At 35.5% G+C, this 12,387-nt stretch overlaps 1 long non-coding RNA gene across 1 annotated transcript; it reads left to right on the top strand.

Annotated features, from left to right (window-relative positions):
• Nucleotides 1-9: 9 nt before the first annotated feature.
• LOC139180155 (uncharacterized) lies at nt 10-7,410 on the top strand. The gene is made up of 3 exons (XR_011564466.1): nt 10-3,563; nt 4,452-4,607; nt 5,187-7,410. It is a non-coding gene; the product is annotated as an uncharacterized lncRNA (long non-coding RNA).
• The last annotated feature ends 4,977 nt before the right edge of the window (nt 7,411-12,387 follow it).

Below are 12,387 nucleotides of genomic sequence, written 5' to 3'. Positions count from 1 at the left end.
CTACTGGTAGCTTGTTCATCTTGAAGTTCATGTTTCATTAAAAAAAAAATGCTCTATTATTATGGTGTATTTGTTTCCATACAAATTCAAATAAACCCATGTTAAAATAGCTTAATATTATAAATCTCAACAAAATGTGATTATGGAATGGACAACAAAGAATTATTTTTAACTTTATTATTTAAATGATTACATTATGTTTTTTCAAGAAAATGCGTAGTCTTTAGAGATGCAAGTTGTCATGGATAGGGGTAGAAGAACGTGATATCTCCGATTTGCTTTAAAATTACATTATGGACAAATCAGTACAAGAAAAAATTAGATACTTGAATCAAATGTAACCAAATTTTGAAACAAATTGATTCACAGGGATAAGCATATGGGATTCATTATACTGTTCACTCTAATTTGGGGCTTGACTTCTTTTTCAAACTGAAGTTTAAAACATGTATTTAAGTGTAATCATTAGAAAACTTTGACAGCTATCCCCAAGTAGATATAAAATTCATGCACATTTGGGACTAGAGAAAAGAATTTACTAGTAGCAAAGGTGGGAATGCAAAAAAATAAAAACAACAGAAATCGTGTGTGAGATGTAAGGGTAATTTTAACCATTCAGATAGATATTAAATACCCAGGGAACCAAGCATTTCCTTAATATCAGTTCACAGCTACCTTGTAAAGCCCAATCAAAGTGAAACAACCCTTGCTTGTGAGAGAAGAACTGGATATCTGAGAAAAGGGAGCCACATGGTACCTGGGAGCATGTGAAGCCCAGGGTAAGTGGTGCTACGGAAGCCCAGTGTTTTCAGCCACCTCCTGTTCCTCTCATGGGCTCTGAATATGTAATTTGTTTTCCTGTTAGACATGATGGAATTTAAACAGACACATTGTTTCATAGCACTCATTTAAATAACTCACAGCAACCAAAATCCTCTTAGAGTAATTTTCAAGAGGATTTTGAGACCAGAATCCAGATTAGAAGTAGTACTTGCTTTACAAGATGTTCAGGCTCCTGATGACAACAGCCTTGGTTATGAGAGGCTTATTCTGCACCATGAATTATACTGAGGACTGTTTTCCACTGTGCCACTTGGTACTCATGAAAGACCCACCACAGAGGTTCTCTTTTAAGAGCTGTTTTATGGAGGATGATTGATGAAAACTTGTTCATATTTAGTCCATATAACATGATGAGTTTGGAGATAAGTTTACACCGATGAAACCAAGTGATAATAAATATCAGTTCCCATTTTCCAGATGAGAAAAACAAGAAAATGTAGAGAAGTTAAACGACTGTCCCAAATTCTCATCACTAATAAACAGAGAAAGTGAAGTCAAGCCACACCTGCCCAGGGTCAGTGTCCAGATTTAACTCTTCTGAACCAGGAGAACATCCATGGACCAATGATAACTGACTTGCCCATCTCACTAGCCATCACTAATTACAGTTCTTGTTTCTTTTCTTTTCTTTTCTTTTTTTTTTTAAAAGGCAAATCTCCCCCAATTAACCACATTGCTGAATTACATTTTCTGTGGTAACTACTAGTTATCTCTTTGGTTGCAACTGTGCATAATTTGAAGAAGGCAATGGCACCCCACTCCAGTACTTTTGCTTGGAAGATCCCGTGGACGGAGAAGCCTGATGGGCTGCAGTCCATGGGGTTGCTAGAGTCGGACACAACTAAGTGACTTCACTTTCACTTTTCACTTTCATGCATTGGAGAAGGAAATGGCAACCCACTCCAGTGTTCTTGCCTGGAGAATCCCGGGGACGGGGAAGCCTGGTGGGCTGCCGTCTGTGGGGTCGCACAGAGTCGGGCACGACTGAGGCGACTTGGCAGCAGCAGTGCATAATTACTCTCCATCTTATTTTGATCTACCTTCTTTTTCTGTCTCTTGGCATCACCCTCAACTATTCTGTACTGAATAGAATCAACCTCACAAAAGACCTTTCTCAATCTACAGTCAAATAAAAACAGCTTCTCCACTTCAGTAAAAAGTAAGTACATTGATGTGGAAACTACTTTTCAGGAAAAAAATTAAAAAGCTCTACTTTTTAAAGTGTCCTGTGCCTGTGAAAGCCTTGGATGTCTACAACCCAGAAAGCTTAATTAGGGTTATATTTGGAAGAACTGGAGGATATATTTTAATTAGATAGCTTTAAAAATGTTTCTTATTACAATGTTGTATTCACACATAAGTCCTCAGGTACAGTGTTTATAACTTGCAGCAAACTCAGAAAAGGAGGAGGACATTTCTAGAACAGTAAAATGATGGATCATATGAAACGCTGAATTCTGCTTCCTGTGTTACCATTAACAGAGGCTGAGTGAAGAGAACTCAGACCTCAGTGTAATATTTTTGAAGCTTCCTCTGAGTTTATAATGATTTAAAAAAATTTTTTTAAAGCCTTGAAATCAGTTTCTATTTTAAAATATCATAAATGTAAAGATAAAGAGATTCAGATCAGGTTGAGTCAGTGAATATTTCAATTTTACTTAACTGTAAAATAGCTGAAAAAATAAAACAGTGAATAACAAAAATAAAACAAATGACTAAAATAAAAAGCCTAAGTAACTGAAAAAATGTAGTATGCCTAAACCAGCTTCCATTAGAAGTCAACAGTATTCATGATGAAAGCAACTGACATTACTTCCAGGTAACTGAAAGTTAGCAAATAAAGTTCTGTGCATGTGTGGCGTATGTGTGTACAAGTGCTTTGTGTCTGGGTCAGAGAAACGAGTGATAGAATAAATAGTTCTGACTAGCCGACCACATATTCAATTAAAAGATTCATGTTGATGTATGGCAAAACCAATACAATATTGTAAAGTAATTAGCCTCCAAGTAAAATAAATAAATTTAAATTAAAAAAAACATGTTTCTATACATCGGTGTCTCTTTTGCTATCTCGTACACCAGGTTATTGTTACCATTCATTTTGATATTTGGCAAAACTAATACAATTATGTAAAGTTTAAAAATAAAATAAAATTTAAAAGAAAAAAAAACATGTTTAACATATAATTTGATATTTTAATTGTGAAGTGATACATATTCACCAAGTCTGAGTTTAATAAATAGGTGTATTTTTAAACTTGAAAAAAAAAAAGATTCTGAATGCAAGGCAATTTCTCAGAAAGGAGGTAAAATCAGAAGTCGTTGGTGACAACAGTTTTATTTCTAAGGTACAGACTAGGTTAATCCTGGCCCCTGTTTTAAAAGTATTTGAAAAAAAGAAAAAAAAAAAAAAACTAACAAAACAAACAAAAAGAAAACACTTTGTTTATTCCAATAGGTACTTCTTTTGTTTTTCCTTAAGAAAAAAAAGTAAAATGAGTTCACCTAAATCAAGTGTGTCTGGTGTTGAGAGAACAATTAAGTCTTCAGAAACTTACCTTTTGATGTTTCCCAATTAAACACTTATACCTACTTAATCTTTTAATATTAGGAAGATCAAGATTTGTCTGATCAACACAGGAAGGCGACTTTGAGGAAGGAGAAGCTGGTAGTGTTAAATCACAAACTCACAATCCTTTGAGCATGGAGATATCACATAGGTAAGTAATTGGAATGATTTTATGATAACTAAAACACTAAAGAAGCAGCTGATGAATTTATTTAATGGTCTCTTTTTGTCAGTGGATCAGCTAAGAAGGACAGCTTTTCAGTTATAAGAGTGTTAGGAGAAAATGCATAGAAAAATCAAAATCAAAAAGCTGGTTAGAAGTTGGCTTGGGAGTGGATTTCCTGGTTAAGAGAATTTTTACACCTCAGCAGCTGTCTTGGACAAATGATTTCTCTTCTTCATGCCTCCCTGTTCTCCACTATAAAAAGAGGGCAGTGGTGGTGCCTAGACTTCTGGGTTTTGTGAGCATTCAACAAATTACTGTTTGGAACATACTTAGCAAATGGTCTTTTTTAATGATGCATTTCCAACAACTGATACTCAGTTATCTGCTGATAGGGTTTGCAAATGTTGAGAGTTTAGACCTTCTCTGTCCTAAATACATTTTTTCAGTTGATTATTGCCCTAGCTATTCATTTACAGAAAGTCTGTATTTTTTTTTTTTTTTCTTTTCAGCGTAAGGCTTATGTGGAAAATCAGGAGATTCTCAGCTCTGTCCCACATGCTAGTAAAAACCTGTTGAACCTTTTCTTGTCTCCCCCCCACCATATTAGTCATTTAATATTCAATAAATTTTATTTGAAGCTAAGGTACTTAACATCATAAATGTTTGTTCATTTTGCTTATGCATGACCAGGACCACAGCAGACATACAACAAACCTTTGTTAAATGGATGGTGTTGTATGAAAGAATGATTCTTTGGGCTGGTTAGGTTTTGAACAATTTGTGTTATGAATCTAAAGAGAGTGTTACTTTTAAGCATCATCTGAGAGCATCTTACCCATTTTCTCCTACCTTCCTTTTTTTTCTTATATTCAGGCAACGATACACCAAACTCCCCACCCAAGTACCTTCTTTGTCACCTAACCAGGGATTATCACAAAGGCCAGTCCTGAAATACACAGGTGTTTTGAAAGCAATGAAATTACTCAGTCCAAATGAATAGCTACACCATGCTGACATTGCTCCTCTGGGGTAAGGAGTTGGCTCTTGTTCCATTTGTTCCCCATAAACAGAGCAAATGTATTTCTAGGTTTATTTTACTTGAGGATGGGTTCATGGGGAGAAAAGAAAAAAGGCAAAACTATTCTTTGTGACCAACCCCCAGAAGCCTCAGTGAGCACATATGTTGAATTTGATAAGGAAGATAACATTTTAATCAACCTCAAGATAAATGTATTACATCTAAAAGTGACTCATTAAGCTAAAGATTTGCAAGTGTTAAGTTTTGAGAAATTGTTAGCATTTTACAAATTCTTTAAGAAATATAAAAATTATTTTGGCTGTGAACCTATATTCAGAAAACTTGAAAAAATGTGTTTAGAAAATCCATTCAGAAGTAAGGATTTTTCATGTGGAGCAAATGCACACCCATCCCCTCATTGAGAATAAAGAAACAGATCCATCTACACAGAGGTTTGAATTCTGCTAAGGAGAGAAAGAATTTTATTTTCTAAATTATCAGTTAACCATATGTGTAGATTAAAATTTTAAAGTAATAAGATTTAAAACCCTAGAAACCTTGAGCTCATGTATCCATTCCTCTGCCTTTAGGTAGGAGCATGAATTGTATGGGCAAACCAAAGATCTCCATGGAGCTATCAGAGATAGCTACAACAGAAGCAGTTTACCTCCCAAGGTAAATCAACCTGGGCTTCCCAGGTGACTCGCCATTAAAGAATCTGCCTGCCAATGCAGTAGACTCCGATTCGATCCCTGGGTCAGGAAGGTCCTCTGGATGAGGGACTGGCAACCACCTCCGGTAATCTTTCCTGGGAAATTCCACGGACAGAAGAGCCTGGTGGGCTACAGCCCTTGGGGTTGCAAAGAGTCAAGACTAAGCACGCGGGCAAAGCTGAATCTAAGTCACAACACATCTCATGGATGAAGACAGGATCCTTCAGTTGGGAGTATGACCTGCTTGTCCCATTACTACTGTGATCTATTTCTATTTCTTGGAGAAGGAAATGGGAACCCAGTCCAGTATTCTTGCCTGGAGAATCCCATGGACGGAGGAGCCTGGGGGGCTGCAGTCCATGGGGTCGCAAAGAGTCAGACACGACTGAGCGACTTCACTCACTCACTCACTCTATTTCCATACAACACTTTACCCTTATCTGCTTTGTTTGTTTGTTTTACAGCCCACTCCTGATATAAAATGTATGGGATTTTCCTCACACCGACTAACAGTTCTCCAACCCTACAGACATCAACTGGATGTCCTACAGTTTAAATCAGCTCGGACACTAATTACTGGAGTTCACATCAAATCCTACAAGTTAAGGAGTCAGTCCCATGGTGTTTTGGTCATACATTCCCAGAAAATCCAAACACACTTATTGCAACATTTTTTTATAAAGGAAAGGAAGAAAAGAAACACAACTGAAATGCCCATCAACCCAGCAATTAATAAAATTTGGTATGTTAATATAGATATGTGAATCTTACAATAAACATTTATCATTACTGTTTAGTCACTAAGTTGTGTCCTACTCTTCGTGACCTTTTAGACTGTAGCACACCAGACTCCTCTGTCCATGGGATTTTCCAGGCTAGAATACTGGAGTGGGTTGCCATTTCCTCCTCCAGGGGATCTTCCTGACGCAGGAATCAAACCCATGTCTTCTGAGTCTGCTGCATTGGCAGGTGGTTTCTTGACCACTGAGCCATCTGGGAAGCCCATTACCAAGTCTGTGCACATTGTAAAACATAAAATACAAGACTATATTTTAGATATGGATATCTAAATATAGCCATTTTATCTGGCTTCATTCATTTAGCATGTTTTTAGCATTCATCCACATAGTAACTGGTAATAGCACTTCATTCCTTTTCTCATGTCTGAATACTATACTGTTGTATGGATATGCTACATACGTTTATCCATTCATCACTTGGACATTTGAATTGTTTCCTCTTATTGACAACCATGAATAATTTTAAGATGATAATTCTTGTTTTCAGTCACCAAATTATGTCTGACTCTTTGTAACCCCATGGACTGCAGCATGCCAGGCTTCCCTGTCTTTCACTATCTTCCAGAGTTTGCTCAAACTTATGTCCATTGAGTCAGTGATGACATCTAACCATCTCATCCTCTGTCATCCCCTTCTCCTCCTGCCTTCAATCTTTCCCAGCATCAGGGTCTTTTCCAGTGAGTCAATTCTTCACATCACGTGGCCAAAGTATTGGAGTTTCAGCTTCAACATCAGTCCTTCCAATGAATATTCAGGACTGATTTCTTTTAGGATTGACTGGTTGGATCTCCTTGCAGTCCAAGGGACTCTCAAGAGTCTTCTCCAACACCACAGTTCAAAAGCATCAATTCTTCGGTGCTCAGCTTTCTTTATGATCCAACTCTCACATCAATACATTACTACTGGAAATTTTTTTTTCATTGCTTTTATGTATATACCTGGGTGTGGAATTGGGGTTGGTGACTGTATTTGTAATTTTCTGAATTGCTAAAATGTGTTATATGGTGGCTGATGCATTTTAGCTTCCCACTTGTAATGTCAGTGTATTTCAACAACTTTTATTTGTTTTTATTATTATAGTCATCCCAGTGAATGATAAATGATATCATTGGCCTTCTATTTGATTTTGGCCAACAACTTAAAATTTTGAGCATCTTTGCGTGTGATTTCTGGCTATATATATACATATATATATATATGTCTTCTTTAGGGAAATAGACACCTAGTTTGCTAATTTTTCAATTGGGTTTTTTGTCTATTCACTGTTGAGCTGTGAGCTAAGCTGATACATTCTGGAGAAAAATGCCTTATCAAATATAGGCCATACAAATATATGCTCCAGATCTGTGGTTGTCTTTTAAAACAGAAAAAAATTATAATAATAACAATAAACTATTTTGTTTGTTGCCATCCCTATGTTTTCATAAATCGGAAATGATTGCCTAACTCAAATTTAAGAAAATTATGTCCTATATTCCCTTTTCTGAGTTTATTTAAAATTTTTCCTCTCTTGCACTTAGGCGTTTAATCTATTTTGAGGTAATTTTTATATGAAGAGTGAGGTAGAGGTCCAACTTCACTTTTTGCATTTGTGTATACAGTTGTCCTAATATCATTTACTGAAAAAAAAAAAAAAAACACCTGTTATTTTCTATAGAAATGTCCTGGTATTCCTGTCAAAAGTAAATGACCATAAATATTTCACTTGTGAACTCTCAATTATATTCCATTGACATAGCTTTTATGCTAGTACCACACCATTTTTACTAATATATAGTCTTGTAGTAATTTTCATAATAAGGAATTCGTTTTCCTCCAACTTTGTTATTTATTTATGGGCTGTTTGGCTCTTCTGGGTCCTTGTGTTTCCACATGAACTTTAGGATCAGCTAGTCATGTTCTGCCAAAAAACAGATACTGGGGTTTTTATGGAGACTGCATTAAACTTTCAGTTAAATGTGAAGTGTCTTGCCATTTAACAATGTTAAGTTCTCCATACCATGAACACGGGATATCTTTCCATTTATTTAAGTCTTCTTTATTTTATGTCAACCACATTTTGTAGATTTTATTTTATTTTATTTATTTATTTTTTTTTTATATGGACCAACATCTCAGCAGTGGGGTCAAAATCATGATCCTCAGAAGACAAAGACCCAACTGGGCTCGAACTTCCAAAAGAAGCCTCCGCCATATTGGTACCTTTAGGGCGAACGAGCAGCGCCGAGCATGTAGATTTTAATATACAAGTCTCTCCCTTTCTTGTTAAATGTATTGCTAAGCATTTTTAGTCTTATTTTATGACATTTTGAATTCAATTTTTCTTAATTTCATTTTCAGATTAACCATTGCTAAGGAATATAAATGTAACTTTTTAAATTTATCTTCTATCCAGACACCTTCCTGAACTTGTTTAGTATTTCTAATAGAATTTTTTAAACCTTCGGATTTTCGGTACCCAAGATCATGTCTTTCCATGAGAGACAGTATTGCTCCTTCCTTCCCAAGCTGGATGTTTTATTTCTTTTTTATGCCTAATTGTCCTGACTAGAAACCTTATAAAATGTGTAACAGAAGAGGCAAGAATGGAATTCTTTGCATTTTTTTTTTTTTTTTTTCTGATCTTAGGGGCAAACATTGAATCTTCTCTACTTAAAGTCAAGTTATCTGTACCTATTTTATAAACACTCTTTATCACATTGTGGCGATTACCTTCTAATCCTACTCTGTCAAGTTATTTTATCATGGGAGAAATGCTTTATTTTTTTTTAATTTAGTTTATTTATTTATATTTACTTTTTGGCCTCTCAGGGCAGCACGCAGGATCTTCGTTCCCTGCCCAGGGGATCCAAACTGTGTCCTTTGCAGTGGAAGCATGGAGTTTTAACCACTGGACTGCTGGGGAAATCCCTCCAATGCTTTTTTCCTGAGTCTCAGTTCAGTTCAGTTCAGTTGCTCAGTCTTGTCCAACTCTTTGTGACCTCACAAATCGCAGCATGCCAGGCCTCCCTGTTCATCAAATCGGTGATGCCATCCAACTATCTCATCCTCTATCGTCCCCTTTTCCCCTTTCTGAATCTAGTGAAAGTGAAAGTCGTTCAGTTGTGTCGGACTCTTTGAGACCCCATGGACTATACAGTCCATGGACTTCTCCAGGCCAGAATACTGGAGTGGGTAGCCTTTTCCTTCTCCAGGGTATCTTCCCTACCCAGGTGTCCTGCATTGCAGGAGGATTCTTTACCAGCTGAGACACAAGGGAAGCCCAATAATACTGGAGTGGGTAGCCTATCCCTTCGCCAGTGGATCTTCCTGACCCAGGGTTTGAACCGGGGTCTCCTGAATTGCAGGTAGTATCTTTACCAACTGAGCTATCAGGGAAGCCCATGGTCACAAAGAGTGGGACATGACTGAGGGACTGAACTGAAATGAGTGAGATGATAATTCAGTCTGGGTCTATTGTTCTCTTAATATGGTGCATTACACTGATTGATTCCCTTGTTAACCAACATTGTATTCTTGCAAAAATCTCCCTGGTTGTGGTGTATATTCCCTTATATATGCTGTTAGATTCAGTTTTCTGGTATTTTGTTTAATCCTTTTGAACCTATATCCATAAGAGATATTGGTCTGTAGTTTTCTTGTGATACCTCTATCTGTTTCGGATTTAAAATCAATAGCTAAATATTCTGCCTCAAGAAGTTAGTAGAAGAATGAAAATTAAAGCAAACAAAAGGGAGAAGAATCTAAAATAAACAACTAAACACTCAACCTCAAGAAGTCAGACAAATAAAGAAAATTAAAACAAAGAAAGAAGAATAAAGGAAATAATAAATACTGGAGTAAAAATAATGAAATAGGGAATATAAAAAGAATAGGAAAAATTAAAAAATCCAAAAGATAAAATTTTGAAATGATTAACAAAACCAATACATATTTACATATATTAAGAAACTAAACAGTAGTAGTATGCTCATAGAGTAAGTTGGTAATTTTCCGTCTTCTATTTTATGAAAATATTTTTGGAGAACTTGTGAGAATCCTTCTTGAACTTGAATCAATTTGTGGAATTTACTAGCAAAGTTATCCAGTCCTGAGCTTTTCTTTTTAGGAAATTTTTTGATGAATAGTGAACTCTTATTCCATATTGAAGGTCCATTCATATTTTCTACTTTACCTTTTTATTAAGTCAGTTTCAGAAGCTTAGTGTGCTCAGACTGCTATAAAAAATTACCATAGACTGTGTGATTTAAATCAGAGAAGGCAACCCACTTCAGTACTCTTGCCTGGAAAATCCCATGAACAGAGGAGCCTGGCAGGCTGCAGTCCATGGAGTCACACAGAGTCGGACATGACTGAAGCTGCTTAGCAGCAGCAGCAGCAGTGTGACTTAAACAAGAAACACTTATTCCTCATACTTCCGGAATATGAGATGTCCAAAATCAAGTCACTGGCAGATCTACTGTCTGCTGTAGGCCTGTTTCCTGGCTTGTGGGTGTATATTCACACACAGAGCAGAGAGGAAGAAGCCTTTGTGTTCTCTTTATAAGGATACTAATCTCATTCATGAGGACTGCACCCTGATGACCTAATTACTTCCCAAAGCACCCTGCTTTTAATGACCTCACACAGGAGGTTAGGGTTTTAACCTGTGAATGTCAGGAGGACACAAACATTCAGTCTGTAAAAAGTAGTTTGTGTCTTTCTAGGAATCTGTACATTTGATCAGGAATATCATATTATACATCATAATATCATATTATACATATAATATCATATGATATACAGTTGTTTATTTTCTTTTTCTTTCTGAAAGACTGGTAATATCACACCTTGATTTGTGATTTTTGTAATATAAATCTTTTTTGTTTAGTTTCTTAATATGTGTAAACATGTATTGGTTTTGTTAATCATTTCAAAATTTTATCTTTTGGATTTTTTAATTTTTCCTATTCTTTTTATATTCCCTATTTCATTATTTTTACTCCAGTATTTATTATTTCCTTTATTCTTCTTTCTTTGTTTTAATTTTCTTTATTTGTCTGACATCTTGAGGTCGAGTGTTTAGTTATTTATTTTAGATTCTTCTCCTTTTTGTTTGCTTTAATTTTCATTCTTCTGCCAACTTCTTGAGGTAGAATATTTAGTTATTGATTTTAAATCCTTCTCCCTTTATAATACAGGTACTTATAGCTATATATTTCCCTCTAAGCATAGTTTCAACTACATTTCATAAGTTTTAGTATTTTTTAATTGACCTTAATTTTTTTCCATTTTCTTATATGATTTCTACTTTAACCTATATTTGACTAGTACATAAGCAGTAAGTTTTGTAATTTTTAAATTGATGTACATTTCAAAAAAGTTTTGTAATTAGTTTCTGCACTTATTCCATTTTTGGTCAGGAAAAAGGAAAAAATGTGGCTATTTGAATTCTTAATATTTCTGGGAATTAAATGATATCATCCAAGTTTGAATATCAGAATGTAAGATACATACAGCATTTTGAATAACTGAAAATAATTATAATTTTAAAACAAATCAGATATGGAGGGAAAGAAGTCTTGAAAAGATATATTAGTGACAAGCACTCTTCTCCTCCATGGAGTGAAAGCATGCATATTTTCTGAAGTCCTAAGATGCTGGGTAAAATATACAAATCTATAAAGCTCATTATTGTGAAAATTAGACTAGAAACTTTTCAAATTGCCAGTAGGAAACTTTGTGAGCCTGAAAATATGAATTAAAACAGCAGAAATTGTCTTTCTAGGAAACTTGACTAAATAAACATTCAAATTATAAAAGTAGCAAAATTAAAAGTAAGTAAGAAAGAATGTATCAAAGTCTAGTAAACATAATGAAAAAATACATTTAAAAATCAGAATAATACTTTAAAGTGTTTATTGTAAGTAGGAAGTGGTCCCCATTGTCACCCCAGTGGCTCAGTGGTAAAGAACCCTCCTGCCAATGCAGGAGACATGGGAGATGCAGGTTTAATTCCTGGGTTATAAAGATGCCCTGTTAGAGAAATGGCAACCTGCTCCAGTATACTTGCCTAGAAAATGCCATGGACAGAGGAGCAGGTCAGGCTACAGTCCATGGGGTCACAAAGAGTCAGACATGACTTAGTGACTAAACAACAACAACAGATAAACATTGAGAAAAGTGGCAAAACGGCACATATATTTTTTTTTGTGTGTGTGTGTGTATGTGTATACATACATATATAATCAATAGCCTCAGATATGCAGATGACACCACCCTTATGGCAGAAAGTGAAG

Source organism: Bos indicus, chromosome 27 (assembly GCF_029378745.1).
Source record: "Bos indicus isolate NIAB-ARS_2022 breed Sahiwal x Tharparkar chromosome 27, NIAB-ARS_B.indTharparkar_mat_pri_1.0, whole genome shotgun sequence".
Lineage (NCBI taxonomy): Eukaryota > Metazoa > Chordata > Mammalia > Artiodactyla > Bovidae > Bos > Bos indicus.
Note: the sequence above shows the minus strand (reverse complement) of the source record. Positions and strands in the feature narration are given on the sequence as shown.